This window comes from Scyliorhinus torazame, chromosome 9, assembly GCF_047496885.1.
Source record: "Scyliorhinus torazame isolate Kashiwa2021f chromosome 9, sScyTor2.1, whole genome shotgun sequence".
NCBI lineage: Eukaryota > Metazoa > Chordata > Chondrichthyes > Carcharhiniformes > Scyliorhinidae > Scyliorhinus > Scyliorhinus torazame.
In genome coordinates this window covers 227,177,012-227,197,504 of record NC_092715.1, presented here as the reverse complement: position 1 = coordinate 227,197,504, position 20,493 = coordinate 227,177,012, and the positions used below count along the sequence as shown (strand labels likewise).

General features: G+C 44.9%; 1 long non-coding RNA gene across 2 annotated transcripts in view; it reads right to left on the bottom strand.

Annotated features, from left to right (window-relative positions):
* Positions 1-13,928: 13,928 nt before the first annotated feature.
* The window catches only part of LOC140430074 (uncharacterized), a 77,359-nt gene continuing 70,794 nt past the window's right edge, over positions 13,929-20,493 (bottom strand). For both annotated transcript variants that reach the window (XR_011949312.1, XR_011949311.1), the window contains exons 2-3: positions 19,678-19,851; positions 13,929-14,564 (exon numbers count right to left, since the gene is read on the bottom strand). This is a non-coding gene — a long non-coding RNA (uncharacterized lncRNA). The remainder of the gene's footprint in view (positions 14,565-19,677; positions 19,852-20,493) is intronic.

Here is a 20,493-nt window from a genome sequence, read left to right as displayed (position 1 = left end):
GTAGGGTTGTCCGGATATCTCTGCCAAAGAACATTTGCGCTGGCGACAGTCCTGAGCTCAATGGGGTTGCTCAGTTCGATAACAGAGCTAGGTTGATGTCGGAACGTGACTCGGCTGCTTTGCTGATGAGTCGTTTAATGATGCGGACACCGTTTCCTCTGTTCCATTTGTTTGCGGGTTACGATTCTGTGTTGCACCGTTGTCTGACCTTGACATTTTCCTGTGTTTGTGGTATTGATGCTGTATGTCATTGTTCGTGAAAGCTGTTTTCCTTGTTTGTTCAGGAGCATATGTGAATTTGTGAGATTCTTTATCATGCCATGGCATGTTTGTAGTCTTGTCATTGTTTCGCAGTGTGCTGTGGCATTGTCCTTCACGTGCAGAGTTGTACCATGTTGTACAGGTCGTTGTTTCATTGTTGTTGTTTCTGTCTTTGTTGTTTTCGTTGTCAGTCTTGTTGTTGTCGTTCTTGTTGTTCTTTTTGTCACACTTGTTGATTCTGTTTTAGATGTTTTTGCTTTTATTCTTGTTCTTTTTCTTGTTGTGCTTGTTGTCTCTGGAATGCTTCTTGTTGCTTTTGTCGTTCTTGTTGCGCTGCATGTTGTTTTTGTTGTTGCTGTTGTTCTTGTTTCTGCTGTGCTTCTTGCAGTTTTTGTTGTTCTTGTTGGGTTCAATGAGTGTTCCATGTGGATTATTTGAGTCATTGTCACAGTTATTGGTGTCAGTGTCCTTTGTGGTATCTGCTATATTGAGCGTATCTTCTTTAGAATTGTGAGAATGATCTGATGTTGCATTGATGTTGGTGACATCAGTCATTTGTGGTGGATTCGATTCCTCTTCTTTGCTTACTTGGTACTCCTCTTCTAGAGTCATTTCTGGTTCACTTGAATCATCATTGATTTCTAGGTGCTCCTCTTTTGGAGTCATTTCAGTTTCATTGAATTATCATTGATTTCTTGGTGCTCCTCTTTTGGAGTCATTTCAGGTTCATTTGAATCATCTGTGATCTCTTTGTGCTCCTTTTCTGGAGTCAAAATCCTCACAATTTCATTTTATTGTGGGTCGTAGTGCTCCTTTTCTGGAGTCAAAATCTTCAGGATTTCTATTGATGTGGTCTCTCTGGACTCATGGGTGGCTGTCCTCTGATTATTGAGTGCTTCTGTGCAGACGAGCTGAGATATGTCAGCCTCGCTGTGATCCTGCGCATCCTGTATGGGAATTGTGATTTCTTCGTCACTTGTCTCACATACAGTGGGTAGACATTCGGTGTCTTCTTCTGGTGGCTCAAATAAGCTTGATAGATCTTCATGGTCTTGTACATGCATGGCGTTCACTATGGAGTATTTGCTTGCTTCCATTTTTGAGTCTGTCACCGAGTTGTCTGTGGAGGCTTGCATCACTCTCTTTGTGGAGGCTTGCGTCGCTCTCTTTGTGGAGTCCTTCATCGCTCTCTCTGTGGAGTCCTTCATCGCTCTCTGTGTGGAGTTTGTCATCGCTCTCTCTGTGGAGTCCTTCATTGCTCTCTCTGTGGAATCTGTCACCGCTCTCTCTCTGTGGAGTCTGTCATCGCTCTCTTTGTGGAGTCGTGCAGTGTTCTCACTGTAGAGTCGATCTGCGCTCTCTCAACAGAGTCGTTCTGTGCTCTCTGTGTGGCGTCATCTTCGTCTTGGGGATTGCTGTCATCCAATGTACCAACGATCTGCCATGGCACCATGGTATTGGATTCATCTACCATGAGAAGAATCGTATTGAGCTTTTCAACCATGTTGCTGATGCTGTGATCAGGATCTCCGAATAACTCAGCCATGTCTGAGCAGTATTTTTGTTTCGGAGTTGTGATCGTTCTCTTCATGTTCAATGAACAAATCATCTTCTTGTGTGGAGGCTGCGACCCTTCATATTTCTTGGCATCAGGCTGCAGCATAATCCTGCACTCACGAGTTGGGATGTCATATATGCTGGGCTGAAGATTCCCCATTCTGAAGAACTCATCGTCGGAGTCTTCACGGTACAACACCTCGAGCTGCGGTTCGGATTTGGTACTGGGGTAGCCATCTCCCAAGATGAAATCTTCATCTGAATCGTAGTCTTCAAGGACCATTTCATCTTCTAGGGTGATGCTGACTGCTTGTTCCAGGGTGTTGTGAAAGTTATTTTCAACTGCTGGTGTAAGTCCAGGCATTGTTCCGTCTTTTGAGGCAAGAAAATTGGTTTTGCAGCTTTAAATTTCTTTTTGTTCATTTTCATGCATTTCCCTTTTACGTGGGCGTGGTCTTAGTCCTCTGATGTCATGATGCTCGTGACGTCATGCGTAGGACTCGATTGCCCATGCACACCCAGAGTTTCCTGTACTGTGCCCTCTTTTCGCAACTGAGCATGTGCGGCTCATTTCTCAAGATGTCTGCCGCTCAGAACCTCCGTCTTTCTCCGATTCAACCCTGCCTTCGCCTCGTGGTAAGTGTTCGCGCCATTTTTACCGATTTTTGTTTTCTAAATGATGATTTGGTTTTTGTAGAGACTCAAAATACTGATTTTGTTTTTGCTCATAAGCAAGGCATTTTTGTATAGCGATTTCTCGAGTTAGATACTTACTTTGTGACAGTTCTTCCCTCAAATTTTTATCAGATAGTCCAGAAATTAATTGATGCATGATCACAGTGTCTCTGAAATCAGTATATTCACAGCCTTGTGGTATTAACTTGAGATTTGTAATAAAATTAGAGATGGGCACTCCGTTTCTCTGACAAGAGTTAAATCTTTCCAGCATCTAACCGGACTGACCGTTACAGCGTTCAGCAAATTCTTTGCGTATATCATCTACTTTGGTGTTGTTCTCACCGTCTAAGTAATTAAAACAATTATAGATTTCTCTCGCTTCATGCCCTCCTGTTGAGTGTAGTAGGGCTATTTTCATTGCGTCAGAGGCAGTGCTTAAATCATTAGCTGTGATAAATATTTGGAACAGCTGTTCAAACATTTTCCAGTTACAACTTAAATTACCGGTTGTTTCCAGCTGCCTTGGAGTTCCAACAAGTTCCATCGAATCAGTTAGTCGTTGAGGATCCATTTGCTGTGAGGTCTTCCACAGTCGAATATCCGGTTTAAGTTTTTCTTCTCTTGCTGGTGTCTAGCTAGCTTTCTGAAATTACTCCTGGTATCATGGGCGTGATTCTCCACTCCCACACCGGTTGGGAGAATTGCCTGGGCTGCCAAAATTTCCAGGGACGCCGGTCCGACGATTCTCCCAAGCGGCGGGAACAGCCCAGTCGAGTTTCACGGGAGGCAGGCCGGAGAATCGGCGGAGACAGACAAAATGGTGATTCTCCGGCACCCCCGCTATTCTGAGGCCCGGATGGGGCCGAGCGGCCAGGCCAAAACGGCAGGGTCCCCCCGGCGCCATCCACACCTGGTCGCTGCAGTCGTGGGCGGTGCGTGAACGCTGGGGGGGGCGGCCTGTGGGGGGGCGAGTGGGGATCCTGCACCGGGCTTCACCTGGAATGTGGGGTGGCCCGCAATCGGTGCCCACCAATCGTCGGGCCGTCCTCTCTGAAGGAGGACCTCCTTCCTTCCGCCGCCCCGCAAGATCCGTCCGCCATCTTCTTGCGGGGCGGACTTAGAGAGGACGGCAACCACGCATGCGTAGGTTGGCGCCGGCCAACCTGCGAATGCGCGGATGACGTCTGTTATGCGGCGCCGGCCGCGTCATCTATGCGGCGCCGCTTTTACGCGGGCGACAAGGCCTGGTGCGGCTCCGATACTGGCCCATTGTCAGGGCCTGAATCGGTCGGGCCCGGGGCCGTTACGCGCCGTCGTGAACCTCGACGGCGTTCACGACGGCGCGGCCACTTCGGCGTGGGAGTGGAGAATCGCGCCCCCTATGTTATTCTCTATGTCTGAATAAAGATTGTAGACTTCCAGTTGACACAAATACTTTATTCAATGGGTTTGTTCTGTTTCCAGAGCTTAACTAGATATAATACAGTCAAGAGGTATGACCAGTGAAGCTAAGGTAAACTGCCTATGCTGAGCTGTCTCTGTCTGCTGCTGCTCACTCGCCCTGTGCTTCTGAAAGAGGCTGATCCTCTCTTGGGCTGGACCCTTTATACCCATCTCTGATGTTGCCCTCTAGTGCTGCTGTGGCCGTTACATCTGTCTGTATGCCCTGGTGTATGTGCAGATGTATGTACAGATGTACAGATCACTACAAGGGCAACTTTTGACTCGAAGAATCCTCTCCAATAATTTCCCTACCACTGATGCAAGGCTCACGGGCCTGTAATTTCCTGGATTATCCTTGCTACCCGTCTTAAACAAAGGAACAACATTAGCTATCCTTCAGTCCTCTGGGACCTCACTTGTCGCCAGTGAGGATACAAATATTTATTTCAAGACCTCAGCTATGTTCTTTGTTTGTATTTCACCCTTTGCCTCCCTCAGTATTCTGGGGTAGATTCCATAATGCCTGGAGACTTATCTATCTTAATGTTTTTCAAGACGTCCAACATCTCCTCCTTTTTGAACTCAATGTGATCCAGACTACCTACATCTCCAGACTTATAATCCACCAAGTCCTTCTCTTTGGTTAACACTGATGCAAAGTACTCATTTAATACCTCACCTATTTCCTCAGACTCCATGCATAATTTCCCTCCCTTGTCCATGAGTGGGCCAAACCTTTCCCTGGTTACCCTCTTGCTCTTTATGTATTTATAAAAAGTCTTGGGATTTTCCTTAGTCCTGTTTGGCAATTACTTTTCATGACCTCCTTTTCCCCCTCCTGACTCCTTGCTGAAGTTCCTTTCTATTTTCCTGATATTTCTCATGGGCTTCATCTGTTCCCAGCTTTCTAACCCTTATAAAAATTTCCTTTTTCTTTTGGACTGTGCTCAATATCCCTCATTATCCAAGGTTCCCGAAACTTGCCATACTTATCCTTCTTCCTCACAGGAACATGCTGGTCCTGAATTCCTATCAACTGACATTTGAAAGATTCCCACATGCCAGATGTTGATTTACTCTCAAACATCCGCCCCCAATCTGGATTTTTCAGTTCCTGCCTAATATTGTTACAATTAGCCATCCCCCGATTTAGCACCGTCACCAGAGGACTACTCTTATCTTACAGTTACGGTTATCCAACAGTACCTTAAAACTTACTGAATTATGGTCACTGTTCCTGAAATGCCCCTCCTGCTGAAACTTCGACCACCTCGCCGGGCTCATTCCCCAATTCCATGTCCAGTACTGCCCCTTCCCTAGTTGAACTATTTACATATTGTTTCAAGAAGCCCTCCTGGATGCTCCTTACAAACTCTGTCCCATCCAAGTCCCCAGCACTAAGTGAGTCCCAGTCAACATAGGAGAAGTTAAAATTACCCACCACAACAACCCTGTTGCTTTTACACCTTTCCAAAATCTGCCTACATATCTGCTCCTCTATCTCTCGCTGGCTGTTGGGAGGCCTGGAGTAAACCGTCAATATTGTGACTAAGCCCTTCTATTCCTGAGCTCTACCCATATTGCATCATTGCATGAGCCCTCTGAGGTGTCCTCCCGCAGTACAGCTGCGATATTCTCCTTAACCAGTACCGCAACTCCCCCACCCCTTTACATCCCCATGCCTGAAACATCTAAATCCTGGAACATTTAGCTACCAACCCTGTCCCTCCCTCAAGCAAAATTCTGTAATGGCAACAACATCAAAGTTCCAAGTACTAATCCAAGCTCTACATTCATCTGCCTTATCTGTCATACTTCTCGCATTCAAACAAATGCATTTCAGACCACCAGTCCCACTGTGTTCAGTAATGTCTCCCTGCTTGCTCTTCATTGGAGTCTTACTGGCATGAGAGGTGGAGGGCAGCACGGTAGCACAAATGGATAGCACTGTGGCTTCACAGATCCAGGGTCCCAGGTTCGATTCCCCGCTGGGTCGCTGTCTGTGCAGAGTCTGCACGTTCTCCCCGTGTCTGCGTGGGTTTCCTTCGGGTCCTCCGGTTTCCTCCAACAGTCCAAAGATGTGCAGGTTAGGTGGATTGGCCATGCTAAATTGCCCTTAGTGACCAAAAAGGCTAGGAGGGGTTATTGGGTTCCGGGGATAGGGTGGAAGTGAGGGCTTAAGTGGGTCGGTGCAGACTCGATGGGCCGAATGGCCTCCTTCTGCACTGTATGTTCTATGTTGTTCTCTAGTTCTCCCTAAGTTATTTCACCTTCTGACCTATTACTCCGGTTCCCAACCCCTTGCCACACTAGCAAAGCTCCCGGCCAGGATATTTATGCCCCTCCAGTTTCGGTGCAAGCTGTTCTTTCTTGCACAGGTCCCACCTGCCTCAGTGGAGATCCCAATGATATAGATATCTGAAACTCTCTCCTTCTACACCTGCTGTTTAGCCACGTGTTTAGCTGGACTATCTATTTCTAGCCTCACTGGCACGTGGCACAGGGCGTAATCCCGAGATTACAACCTGAGAGATACCGTTTTAAAATTTTTGACCTAACTCCCTGGTACTAATATGTACCACAACCTCATAGAATCATACAATTTACAGTGCAGGAGGCCAATCTGCCCATCAGGTCTGCATCGGCCCTTTGAAAGAGCACCCTACTTAAGCCCATACCTCCACCCTATCCCCATAACCCAGTAACCCCACCTAACCTTTTTTGGACACTAAGGGAAATTTAGCATGGCCAATCCACCTAACCTACACATCCTTGGATGTTCTGGCTGTTCAACCTATCCTTTTGGAATGCCCGCTGTCCATTCAGAGACATCCTGGACCCTGGCACCAGGAAGGTCACATGCAGTACCTTACGAACAGAGACTAAAAAAAGGCTTTTAGATTTGGCAAAAACATTGCAGTTAACATTACGTGACGGCATACAAAAAGAAGAGGTACTTACGGTAGTAATTGAGCATTTGAAATTTCCTGAGATATAGTCTGACTCATTAGAAATGGCAAAAATTCAGTTACAGATTAAGCAACTTGAACATGAAAAATAATTAATCAGCTTGAATACTAAGTGAGGGAAAAAGAAAGAATATCCCAAGTAGAACAACAAGAAAGAGAAAGGGAGATACAGATCAGGGAAAAAGAAAAAGAGAGAGAGTTTGAACTTCAGAAAATGGCCATGAAACATGACAGTCAGTTAAAATTGGTGGATGTAAAGGGAAATGTACAGTTTGAGGATAGTGATGAGGAGAAATAGAAAGAGCATCATAGTCGAAGGCTTGGTGGGGATCTATTTAAATATGTCCAAGCATTGCCAAGGTTTGATGAGAAGGAGGTAAAAGCCTTTTTCATTTAATTTGAGAAGGTAGCTAAACAAATCAAATGGCCGCAGGACATATGGGTAGTACTGATTCAAACAAAGCTGGTAGGGAGGGCTAGTGAAGTGTTTGCATCACTATCAGAGGAGGTATCTGGGACATATGAGGAGGTGAAAAAATCCATCTTAGGTGCATATGAATGAGTGCCTGAAGCCTACAGACAAAGGTTTAGAAATTTAAGGAAAGAACCTGGTCAAACATACATGGAGTTCAAAAGGATCAAACAGAGTGATTTTGAAGGTGGATAAGGGCTTTGAAAATAGACCAAACGTATGAAGCTCTCAGAGAAATTATACTTTCGGAGGAGTTTAAAAATTCAATTCCTGATGTAGTGAGAACTCATGTGGAAAAGCAGAGGGTTTAAACTGTGAGGTTAGCAGCAGAAATGGCAGATGGTTATTAATTAGTTCAGAAATCCAAAGTTTGGTTTCCGACATCAGTTTCAGCCTGTGAGGGATAAAAACTGGGGAAAAGAGAAATACTCAAGTCGTAGACGTAAAGGAGATCTGATGGGAGATAATAAGGAGAGTGTACCTCAGTTAAAAAATAAATCCAGGAGGGTGTAAGAGATATGAAAAGTTTCAAATGTTTTCACTGTAATAAGCTAGGCCATGTAAAGCAGTGTCCTTCAAACTTTTTTTCCGGGGACCCATCATTTCCAACCTACCACCCTTCGGGACCCAACCCGGCCGACCTGCACGACCCACCATTTTCTCTTACCTTGTTTGCTGCTGACAAAAATGGAGGAAATGGTTTGGGTCCCTTTGGCCCTCGTACACGCTCCTCCAATGGAACCTGTTGGATGAAGGTGAAGCCTTCCGGTGTCGGAAAGTATCGAGTCTCCATCTGTCAAAGTTCTGCATTTTATTCCGGTAAAATTTTATCAAATAAACCCCCTCCCCCGTACTTGTAAAAAAAAAATGAATAAAAGAAATGAAAAAAAATTTAAATGAATAAAATAAATGAATAAAACCCACCCGAACTTATAAAACAAAAAGTTGTGACCGTTTTAAAAAAAGTCTGCGCACTGCGCACGCGTGCCCGATCATTAGCATGCATGCGCATAATTTTGCGCATGCGCGCCGATGATCTAGCACACTTGCGCTGTGCGGCCGCATTTTTTTTACATGTTCGCGGCAATTTTGAAGGCCGCTTGCAGCCGGTGAATTTTAACAGCCGGCTGCTGCGGCTGTTGCGTGCAGATTTGCGCAATCGGGAGCGCCACGACGGACGTCTCCGCGACCCTCCCGACACCCGCCCGCAGGTCGCGCCCCCGAATTTGACAATGCCTGATGTAAAGTCACAGTGTTGGTGGTTGAAGAAAAGCATCAGGAAAGCTGATGTGGTAAAGCAGGATAAGACAGTGGGGTTTGTTAAAGTGGTAAAGGAAAGCTGAAGGTGTTGCAAAAGATTGTACAGCGTCATCAAGAGGTGATTGATAAGAAGGTGCCAGATCTCTTTCAAGAATTTACTTGTGTGGGTAAAGTTTATTAAGGTGTACCAGGAGGAGTAGGTAAAGAAGTCACAATTTTAAGAGATACGGGAGCTAGTCAATCTTTGCTGGTAAGAGATGTTATGTAGTTTGGGAAGAATATTGCCAGAAAAGCTGGTAATATGTGGAATTCAGGGTGAGAAGAGTAGTGTTCCATTATCTAATGTAAGGTTGGAAAGTCCAATGAAGACTGGTGAAGTGGTAGTAGGAGTAATAGAGATATCTTGTCCAGGAATACAGTTTATCTTGGGTAATGATACAGCTGGATCGCAGGTGGGAGTGATGCCTACTGTGGTTGATTAGCCAGTGGAAAATCAGACAACTGAAGTATTGAAGGACGCATGTCCTGGGATTTTTCCAGATTGTGTAGTAACAAGGTTGCAAAGTCACAGGTTAAGACAAGAGCAGAAATCAAAGAGTGAAGATAAAGTTGAAGTTCAATTATCAGAAACAATTTTTGATCAGATAGTTGAAAAAGAACAAGAACAGGTGGAGGATGAGGTGGATATTTTTAGTTCAGGAAAATTGGCGGAGTTACAACAGAATGATATAGAAATTAAACTGATGTATCAGAAAACATACAGGGAAGAGGAATCTGAGTGTATACCAGAATGTTATTAACATAAAAATGATGTCTTGATGAGAAAATGGAGACCTTTACATAGGCAGGTGGAAGTAAAGTGGGCAGAAGTTCATCAAGTGCTATTGCCGGTAGGGTATAGAAAGAAGGTGTTGCGAGTAGCACATGATGTACGAGTGGGAGGTCATGTGGGAGTAAGGAAAACTCAAGCTAAAATACAAAAACATTTTTATTGGCCTGAACTACATAAAGATATAGTTACATTTTGTAGAACATGTCACACATGTCAAGTGATAGGGAAACCTCAAGCAGTGATAAAACCAGCACCCTTAATACCCATTACAGCATTTGAGGAACATTTTGCAAGAGTCGTAATTGATTGTGTAGGACTGCTACCTAAAACAAAAAGTGGGAATCAATGTCTTTTGACTATAATGGATGTGCCTACTAGGTTTCGAGAGGCCTTTCCAGTACGCAATATTACAGCTATAAGGATTGTGGAGGAGTTACTTAAATTCTTTACTATAACTGGACTACCCACAGAAATAGTAGGAAGTCTGACAACACCAGGTTAAAGTCCAACAGGTTTGTTTCAAACCCAAACCCTAGCTTTCAGAGCACTGATCCTTCCTCAGGTGAATGAAGAGGTATATTCCAGAAACATATATATCGACAAAGTCAAAGATGACAGATGCTACCAGGCTCATAACATGCAGGGAACCGTCATACGTCCGTTCCCCTTACATTAGAACATAGAACATTACAGCGCAGTACAGGTCCTTCATCCCTCGATGGTGCGCCGACCTGTGAAACAACTCTAAAGCCCATCTATACTATTCCCTTATCGTCCATATGTCTATCCAATGACCATTTGAATACCCTTAGTGTTGGCGAGTCCACTACTGTTGCAGGCAGGGCATTCCACACCCTTACTACTCTCTGAGTAAAGAACCTACCTCTGACATCTGTCTTATATCTATCTCCCCTCAATTTAAAGCTATGTCCCCTCGTGCTAGACATCACCATCTGAGGAAAAAGGCTCTCACTGTCCACCCTATCCAATCCTCTGATCATCTTGTATGCCTCAATTAAGTCACCTCTTAACCTTCTTCTCTCTGACGAAAACAGCCTCAAGTCCCTCAGCCTTTCCTCATAAGATCTTCCCTCCGTACCAGGCAACATTCTGGTAAATCTCCTCTGCACCCTTTCCAATGCTTCCACATCCTTCTTATAATGTGGCGACCAGAATTGCACGCAATACTCCAAATACGGCCGCACCAGAGTTTTGGACAGCTGCAACATGACCTCATGGCTCCGAAACTCAATCCCTCTACCAATAAAAGCTAACACACCGTACGCCTTCTTAACAACCCTCTCAACCTGAGTGGCAACTTTCAGGGATCTATGTACATGGACACCGAGATCTCTCTGCTCATCCACACTGCCAAGAATCTTACCATTAGCCCAGTACTCTGTCTTCCTGTTATTCCTTCCAAAATTAATCACCTCACACTTTTCTGCATTAAACTCCACTTGCCGCCTCTCAGCCCAACACTGCAGCTTATCTATGTCCCTCTGTAACTTGTAACATCCTTCCGCACTGTCCACAACTCCACCGACTTTAATGTCATCTGCAAATTGACTCACCCGTCCTTCTATGCCCTCCTCCAGGTCATTTATAAAAATGACAAACAGCAGTGACCCCAAAACAGATCCTTGTGGTACACCACTAGTAACTGGACTCCAGTCTGAACACTTCCCATCAACCACTACCCTTTGTCTTCTTCCAGCTAGCCAATTTCTGATCCAAACTGCTAAATCTCCCTAAATCCCATGCTTCCGTATTTTCTGCAGTAGCCTACCGTGGGGAGCCTTATCAAATGCTTTACTGAAATCCATACACACCACATCAACTGCTTTGCCCTCATCCACCTGTTTGGTCACCTTCTCAAAGAACTCAATAAGGATTGTGAGGCACGACCTTCCCTTCATGAAACCGTGTTGATGATGTCTAATCAAATTATTCCTTTCCTGATGATTATACACCCTATCTCTTAGCAACCTTTCCAAGATTTTGCCCACAACAGAAGTAAGGCTCACTGGTCTATAGTTACCGGGGTTGTCTCTACTCCCCTTCTTGAACAAGGGGACAACATTTGCTATCCTCCAGTCTTCTGGCACTATTCCTGTTGACAAAGATGACTTAAAGATCAAAGCCAAAGGCTCAGCAATCTCCTCCCTAGCTTCCCAAAGAATCCTAGGATAAATCCCATCCGGCCCAGGGGACTTATCTATTTTCACCCTTTCCAGAATTGTTAACACCTCCTCCTTATGAACCTTAAGCCCTTCTAGGCTAGTAGTCTGAATCTCAGTATTCTCCTCGACAAAATTGTCTTTTTCCTGTGTGAATACTGATGAAAAATATTCATTTAGCACCTCTCCTATCTTCTCGGACTCCAAGCACAACTTCCCACTACTGTCCTTGACTGGCCCTACTCTTACCCTAGTCATTCTTTTATTCCTGGCATATCTAGAAAAGCTTTAGGGTTATCCTTGATTCCACCTGCCAAAGACTTCTCATGTCCCCTCCTGGCTCTTCTTAGCTCTCTTTACGTCCTTCCTAGGTAACTTGTAACTCTTGAGCGCCCTTACTGAACCTTCATGTCTCATCTTTACATAAGCCTCCTTCTTCCTCTTGACAAGTGTTTCGAGTGCCTTAGTAAACCACGGTTCCCTTGCTCGACCACTTCCTCCCTGCCTGACAGGTACATACTTATCAAGGACACGCAGTAGCTGTTCCTTGAACAAGCTCCACATTTCCATTGTGCCCATCCCCTGCAGTTTTCCTCTCCATTCAATGCATCCTAAGTCTTGCCTCATCGCATCATAATTGCCTTTCCCCCAGATATAACTCTTGCCCTGCGGTATATATCTATCCCTTTCCATCACTAAAGTAAACGTAATCGAATTGTGGTCACTATCACCAAAGTGCTCACCTACCTCCAAATCTAACACCTGTCCTGGTTCATTACCCAGTATCAAATCCCAAATCCAATACGGCCTTACCTCTCATTGGCCTATCTACATATTGTGTCAGGAAACCCTCCTGCACACATTGGACAAAAACGGACCCATCTAAAGTACTCGAACTATAGCGTTTCCAGTCAATATTTGGAAAGTTAAAGTTCCCCACAACAACTACCCTGTTGCTTTCGCTCCTATCCAGAATCATCTTTGCAATCCTTTCCTCTACATCTCTGGAACTTTTCGGAGACCTATAGAAAACCCCTAACAGGGTGACCTCTCCTTTCCTGTTTCTAACCTCAGCCCATACTACCTCAATCGACGAGTCCTCATCAAACGTCCTTTCTGCCACCGTAATACTGTCCTTGACTAACAATGCCACCCCTCCCCCTCTTTTACCACCTTCCCTGAGCTTACTGAAATATCTAAACCCCGGCACCTGCAACAACCATTCCTGTCCCTGCTCTATCCATGTCTCCGAAATGGCCACAACATCGAAGTCCCAGATACCAACCCATGGCACAAGTTCACCCACCTTATTCCGGATGCTCCTGGCATTGAAGAAGACACACTTTAAACCACCTTCCTGCCTGCCGGTACACTCCTGCAACTTTAAAACCTTACTCATGACCTCACTACTCTCAACCTCCTGTATACTGGAGCTACAATTCTGGTTCCCAAGCCCCTGCTGAACTAGTTTAAATCCTCCCGAAGAGCATTAGCAAATTTCCCCCCCCAGGATATTGGTACCCCTCTGGTCCAGGTGTAGACTATCCCGTTTGTAGAGGACCCAACAACCCCAGAATGGGCCCCAATTATCCAGAAATCTGAAACCCTCCCTCCTGCACCATCCCTGTAGCCACGTGTTCAACTCCTCTCTTTCCCTATTCCTCGTCTCGCTATCACATGGCACGGGTAACAACCCAGAGAAAATAACTCTGTTTGTCCTAGATCTAAGTTTCCACCCTAGCTCCCTGAATTCCTGCCTTACATCCCTATTCCTACCTATGTCTTTGGTACCTATGTGGGCCACGACTTGGGGCTGCTCCCCCTCCCCCTTAAGGATCCCGAAAACACGATCCGAGACATCACGCACCCTGGCACCTGAGAGGCAACACACCAACCGCGAGTCTCTCTCGTTCCCACAAAATCTCCTATCTATGGATAGGAGGTAGCATAGTGGTTAGCAGAATTGCTTCACAGCTCCAGGGTCACAGGTTCGATTCCGGCTTGGGTCACTGTCTGTGCGGAGTCTGCACGTCCTCCCCGTGTCTGCGTGGGTTTCCTCCGGGTGCTCCGGTTTCCTCCCACAGTCCAAAGATGTGCGGGTTAGGTGAATTGGCCAATGATAAATTGCCCTTAATGTCCAAATTGCCCTTGGTGTTGGGTGGAGGTGTTGAGTTTGGGTAGGGTGCTCTTTCCAAGAGCCGGTGCAGACTCAAAGGGCCGAATGGCCTCCTTCTGCACTGTAAATTCAATGATAATCTATGATTAATCTAGGACAAAGGTTCGGCACAACATCGTGGGCCGAAGGGCCTGTTCTGTGCTGTATTTTCTATGTTCTATGTTCTATCCCCCTAACTATGGAGTCTCCAATGACTAATGCTCTAATCCTCTCCCCCCTTCCCTTCTGAGCAACATGGACAGACTCTGTGCCAGAGACCTGCATCCCATGGCTTACCCCTGGTAAGTTCCCCCCCCCCAACAGTATCCAAAGCGGTATACTTGTTACTAAGGGGAATGACCACAGCGGATCCCTGTACTGACTGCTTCCTCCCAGCCCCTCTCACTGTCACCCATCTATCTTTATTCTTCGGAGTAACTACATCCCTGAAGCTTCTATTTATGACCACCTCTGCCTCCCGAATGATCCGAAGTTCATCCAGCTTCAGCTGCAGTTCCCTAACACGGTTTCTGAGGAGCTGGAGATGGGTGCACTTCCCACAGATGAAATCAGCAGGGACACTGTCGGCGGCCGTCACCTCAAACATTCTGCAGGAGGAACATTGCACTGCCTTTCGCTAGTACTCTCAAAGTTCCGTACGATGTAGATTATACGAGTTGCGTGGATCCCATCTGGCTTTTCTTTTACTTTAACGGCTGTTCGGGTTGTTAGCAGCACTTGGTAGGGTCCATTCCACCTGGCAGAAGAAAAATCTTTGTTTTGTGCTTTCACATATACTTGATCTCCAAGTTTAAAAGGTGTGTATTTCCCTCTTTCGGATGCATCTGAGCCTGTCGCACCATTTCATGTATATTTTTTTTCAGCGGTTTCACACATGGCCTGGGCATATTTTATTGATGCCTCATCTGCCCATATTAAGGCTACTGCAGCTGGAGTCTTTGGGGGTTTAGTTCCAGTTGTCATTAGACGTTCCATTAATATCTCATACGGGGTATGTGAGGTAATGCATTTTGGAAGGTCTAATGCAGGTAGAGAATATACAGTGAATGGTAGAACCCTCAAGAATATTGGCAGGCAGAGGGATCTAGGTGTACAGGTCCACAAGTCACTGAAAGGGGCAACACAGGTGGAGAAGGTAGTCAAGAAGGCATACAGCATGCTTGCCTTCATTGGCCGGGGCATTGAGTATAAGAATTGGCAAGTCATGTTGCAGTTGTATAGAACCTTAGTTCGGCCACACTTGGAGTATAGTGTTCAATTCTGGTCGCCCCACACTACCAGATGGATATGGAGGCTTTAGAGAGGGTGCAGAAGAGATTTACCAGGATGTTGCCTGGTATGGAGAGCATTAGCTCTGAGGAGCCGTTTAATAAACTCGGTTTGTTCTCACTGGAACGAAGGAGGTTGAGGGGAGACCTGATAGAGGTCTACAAAATTATGAGGGGCATAGACAGAGTGGATAGTCAGAGGCTTTTTCCCAGGGTAGAGGGGTCAATTACTAGGGGGCATAGGTTTAAGGTGCGAGGGGCAAAGTTTAGAGGAGATGTACGAGGCAAGTTTTTTTATACAGAGGGTAGTGGGTGCCTGGAACCTGCTGTCGGAGGAGGTGATGGAAGCAGGGATGATAGTGACGTTTAAGGGGCACCTTGACAAATACATGAATAGGACGGGAATAGAGGGATACGGACCCAGGAAGCGTAGAAGATTTTAGTTTAGTCGAGCAGCATGGTTGGCACAGGCTTGGAGGGCCAAAGGGACTGTTCCTGTGCTGTACGTTTCTTTGTTCTTTGCGGTTAAACCCGTATTACGATTTCTATGATTTCCCAGGGCATACATTTCTATGGATATGGCATCTGGCCATAGCAGCCCATTTTGTTGACACACTTTTGTCACTGCAGTTTACATTTTTCCATCCTCCCTTTCCACCATTCCTGAGGATTGTGGCTGATATGCTATATGCAATTTCCAATCAAAGCCCATGGCTTCTGTTAGGGCTTTGGTCAATTTGCTAGTGAAATGAGTTCCCCTGTCACTGTTAGTACCATTGGTATCCCAAACCCTAGATATTATTTCCTTTAACAGAATATTTACCACTGTTCTAGCATCATGTCTTTTGGTTGGAAAAGACTATACCCACCGATAAACATGCCCACTATCACCGATTATTTCTTTGACAAATCATACATTTGCGGGCTACTTTTTCAATTGTTAGCGTAATACCTCAAGCATACCATTGTTGACATATGACATGTGTAATTCCTCCTTTGCCCACATGAGCCTGCCCATGTGCAAGGCGACATAATGGCAAAAACAGACTTCTGGGGCATACTGCGCGGGTATCTGGGTGGATCCAGATTTGATGATTGTCTTAATAGCAACCCGCTTTTAGCCAAGAGCGATGCTCCTGTGGGAGGCTTGCTCCTGTGCCTGTTTTAACTTTGGTTCTGTTAAAGTGGACAGAAGTTCAACTGCAGCCGCTTGTGGCTGCTGTTTGAGAGCCAATTCCTTTGCTATTTTATCAGCAAATCTATTGCCGCATGAGACTTCATCGTCTGCGGTAGTATGCGCTTCACACTTTAAAACGGCTATCTTGCTGGGCAGCTGAACAGCATCTCGTAAATTTAAAACCAATTTAGCATGTTTAATAGTTGGCCGGAGGAAATTATGAATCCCCTGTTTTTCCATAATTGGCCAAAATCATGTATGACCCCAAAAGCGAATAGGGAATCATATAAATATTGACTCTTTTATTTTTAGCTAGAATACATGCTTTCGTAAGGGCAAACCAGCTGCAGTAGTAGCTACTACTGCAGGCCAGAAGGGCCATATCATTTGGTCGGTTTGCTGACCCATCGGTGAAAAAGATAAAGTCTGGATTTTCCAGTGGGTGACTCAATAAATCAGGTCGAGGGGTTGTGGTAGCTTCAACCAATCATGATCATACATATGTTCTGCTTCCGAGGGCGCGGGCAAGAGTGTAGCAGGGTTGACAGCTGACACTCACTTGTAGGTAAAGTTGGTTTTAGAGAGGATTACTTCGTACCCAGTGCATCGAGCCGCAGTAAAATGCTGCGTTGCGGATGAATTAAGCAGCAGAAAAACAGAGTGAGGAACCAATACTGTACAAGGGTGGTCGAGTAGATGGGTACTGATTTTTCGACTATGGCCAACGTGGCTGCTACTGCTCTTAAGAAACTTGGCATACCTTTTGCAACAGCACATAGGGCCACCGTGTAATAGGCAAGGGGCCTTTTCCCTCCTCCATGCTCTTGCACCAGGACCCCTGTTGCAAATCCCCCTGCTTCGTTCACATAAAGAGTAAAGGGCTTGCTGAAATTAGGAAGTCCCAAGGTAGGGGCGCTAATCATGGCTTGTTTCAAGTTACGAAATGCTTGCTCCCTCTCTGGGATCCAGGTAATAACTGAAGGGGCATCCTGTAGGGTAGCCTTGCGCAGTACTGTGTCCATCTCTCTATAGTCCGGTATCCACTGCCTGCAATAGCCTACCAAGCCGAGGTAGGTAAGGGTTTCCTTTCTCGTGCGCGAAGTTGGAACCCTTGTTACGCTAACAATTGAAAAAGCCTGTATTCTTTCAGACCCAAGTCTCTGCTATCCTTGCTGCAGCTGAAATACTGAACTGTCCCCTGACAGAATTGAAGTTTGTCCATTGAGGCCCTATGCCCTCTTTCTGCCAGATGTGATAATAACAAAAGGGTATTCCGTTGGCAAACTAGCCCTCCCTCTGAGGCTATCAATAAATCATCATCATATTGAGGGAATGTTGAACCTGCAGACAACTGGCACTCGTCCAAGTCTCTTTTAATACTGTTGATTCCGATATGTAAAGCAAATAGATATTGACTTTCCGGGTGCAATGGTATGGAGAAAAAGGCTAAGCATAAATTTATGACGGAGAAGGTATCTGCTGTTGGCGGTATAGAAGACAAAATTACATTTGTGTCCAGCACCAATGGAGCAATAGTGATAACCATTTTATTGATGGCTCTGAGATCTTGTCCAAACCACCACTCGTTGGGTCTTCCTACCTTTGGAATGGGGAGCATATGGGTGTTACAGGGGCTTTGTGTTCTCTTCAGCACCCCTTGCTGTAATAGTGCATTGATCACTCCCTCTATCCCTTTTTCTGCTTCCGGTGCCAACCAGTATAGTTTTAAGCAGGGCAGGGCAATGTTCTTCTGTTCTCCCCCCACCTTATGCGCTGGGGCAGAATGTACTTTTCCAACATGATTTTTATGTTGGGCCCATAGATGTGCCAGTACCTGGGCCAGGATTGAAGGGAGTAAATGATAGCTCTCTCGGGGAGGTTGTTGTCTTTCAAATGTAGCGGGCCATTGCTCCTCTTTCCAGGTCACTTTGCCCTCCTGTTTGCCATAAAATTCTATCAGGCAATTTTGTCCGTCTATTTCAATATAAATCCCATGTATTACTTTTTTCCTTTGGCCTCTTTGATCACTTCTCCTATTTGCTTTGCCTTAGCGGGATGTTTTACGGCCAATGTTAAATGGAGTTCTGAAGTTAAACCCGTCCTAAAAAGGTCCCTCTGACAATGGGTCAACTGTACTAACATTGCTAATCCCACAACACCGAAAAAGAAAAAGGAGTGACATGCAATGATGTCTGCTTTCCTAAGTGACATTGTGCTTGAAAATTGTCTGCGTGCTCATCCTCACGAGCATACCAAGCCGTGCAATAGGTCACTATATTCTCTTGTCTAGACTCTATCAGGTGTTTTAATAGCTGTGCCCAAGGGTCATTAACCTTTTATAAGACTTCCTGCAGTTAAAATTTTTCTTTTTTTTAAACAGTGGTACTGTAAGGGTTAACGTTCAACCGCCAACATACAACACAGACACAGAGCGATCGGGCGCAGGCTCAGTAGTTAATAAATTTTGCAGCTGGTGAGCTCGTATTTGAGACAGTTCTATAAACATTCCATTATCAATGCAATGTATTACCGCTCCTAATTTGCAGAGTGTCTGTCTGCCTAATAGGGTCATGTGTCGCTCGGTGCGGTACATCCTTCCTGGGGGTTAAATGCTTCTTGGCCCCTTGCATGATAGCCTCTTTCCCTCTATTTGCTAACCAGTGTTCGAGGGACTCATTTCTTTCATTCAAATGATTATCATTATTGGGAACCCAACCCCCATTTATGTCAGGTGGGACTGCAATCCCATCCTTCAAAGCTAGCCAAGATGCACCATAAGAGTATTTTAGAAGCAGCAAAACATCCGCTGGGAGGGGGTTATAAATACCACACATTTAAGTCAATTTTCAATGATTGATTTTTTGGCATTAGCTATTCTTAGAGACGTATATTTTTCTTTGTCAATTCAGAAAAGATCAACTGTCTGCTGCAGAACCTAAGGGGGTGGAGAACTTGGAATGGTGCCACTTGCATCTCTTCACTTGAAAACTTATTTTGTTGAATTACTTTTATTCGTAAAGGCATTTTCTTTCTTTTAAACTGATTTTAATTTCCAATGTTTCAGTGCATTAGAGAAATCTCAACACAAATCATTTCAGTTATAATCTTGGACTCACAATGACAGACAATAAAAAGTACAACCCACTTAGCACTTTATGCTTTGATTAAAATTAATTAATTGGTTCAACAAAACACACAGATTCTCACAGTTCACAAGTATCACAGTTAACCGTTAACCTTAACCTTATCTCACGGCTACAGAAAATCTGAATTCCCTTTTTGACAGGAGCCCATCTGTTATGCTTTTACCTTAATCTTCTATTTACTTTTACTCCCCTGTTTTTTTTTTCTGAGAGTGGGTCAGCTTCATTAGATTCCTATGGGGGACATATAGGTTTTCCTACCTCATTCCGTTGCTTTATGATTGTTTCTTTTCATTTTCTTTCTAATTTTGACTCCCTTATCTGTCTTCTTCAAGGAGTTCACCTTCTTTCTCGCTCCGGATGTCTTTACCGAGGCTTCGGGACGACCTGTGAGGGGGCGTCGAGTTTATTGCTCATCGTTCCTTCTGCAAAATTCTTTAGAACATATATATAACAATAAACAACGACCGCGGAAATCATTTACAAATACTACAGAGAGCGCACACCGGTGTTTATCCTTTCACGAACCTCAAAGTATTTTTTTTTTATTTTAGTCTCCAAGGCACCATTTTTCTTCCCATGCAGCTATCGTTAATTTCTTTATGAAGATAACTCATCCTAGCATGAGTCAGCGGCCAGTAATTAAGGTTGCCGAGCACCGCCCCCCCCTTTCAGCGGGGGTCACACTATGGGTCTCTCCCTTTCAGCTGAGAGAGTCCTATTTATGGAGTCATTTCAGGGTTCACGTCTCGTTAAATTAGGGAAACTGCAACGACTACGCCATTTTGTTGTGGAAATTATAATAGAGACAAATTCCTCGAGGTTCGATTAAAGGAAATTTATTTACACAAATATATTTGCGGAGAGAGAGTGTTCCGGCTGCATAGCCAGGGCACTGCACTCTGAGATTCGATTGAAGAAAGCATATTTTTATAGTCTGAAATAACAGCTTGAAGTAAACAGCCATGTTTATATTAAATAGACCTTGGAAAGTACGTAAGATGAAATACGTAGTACGTATATTCTTACCCTTGGCTAAAAACTCGAGTACACATTTTGTTATCTTTCGGAGGACAA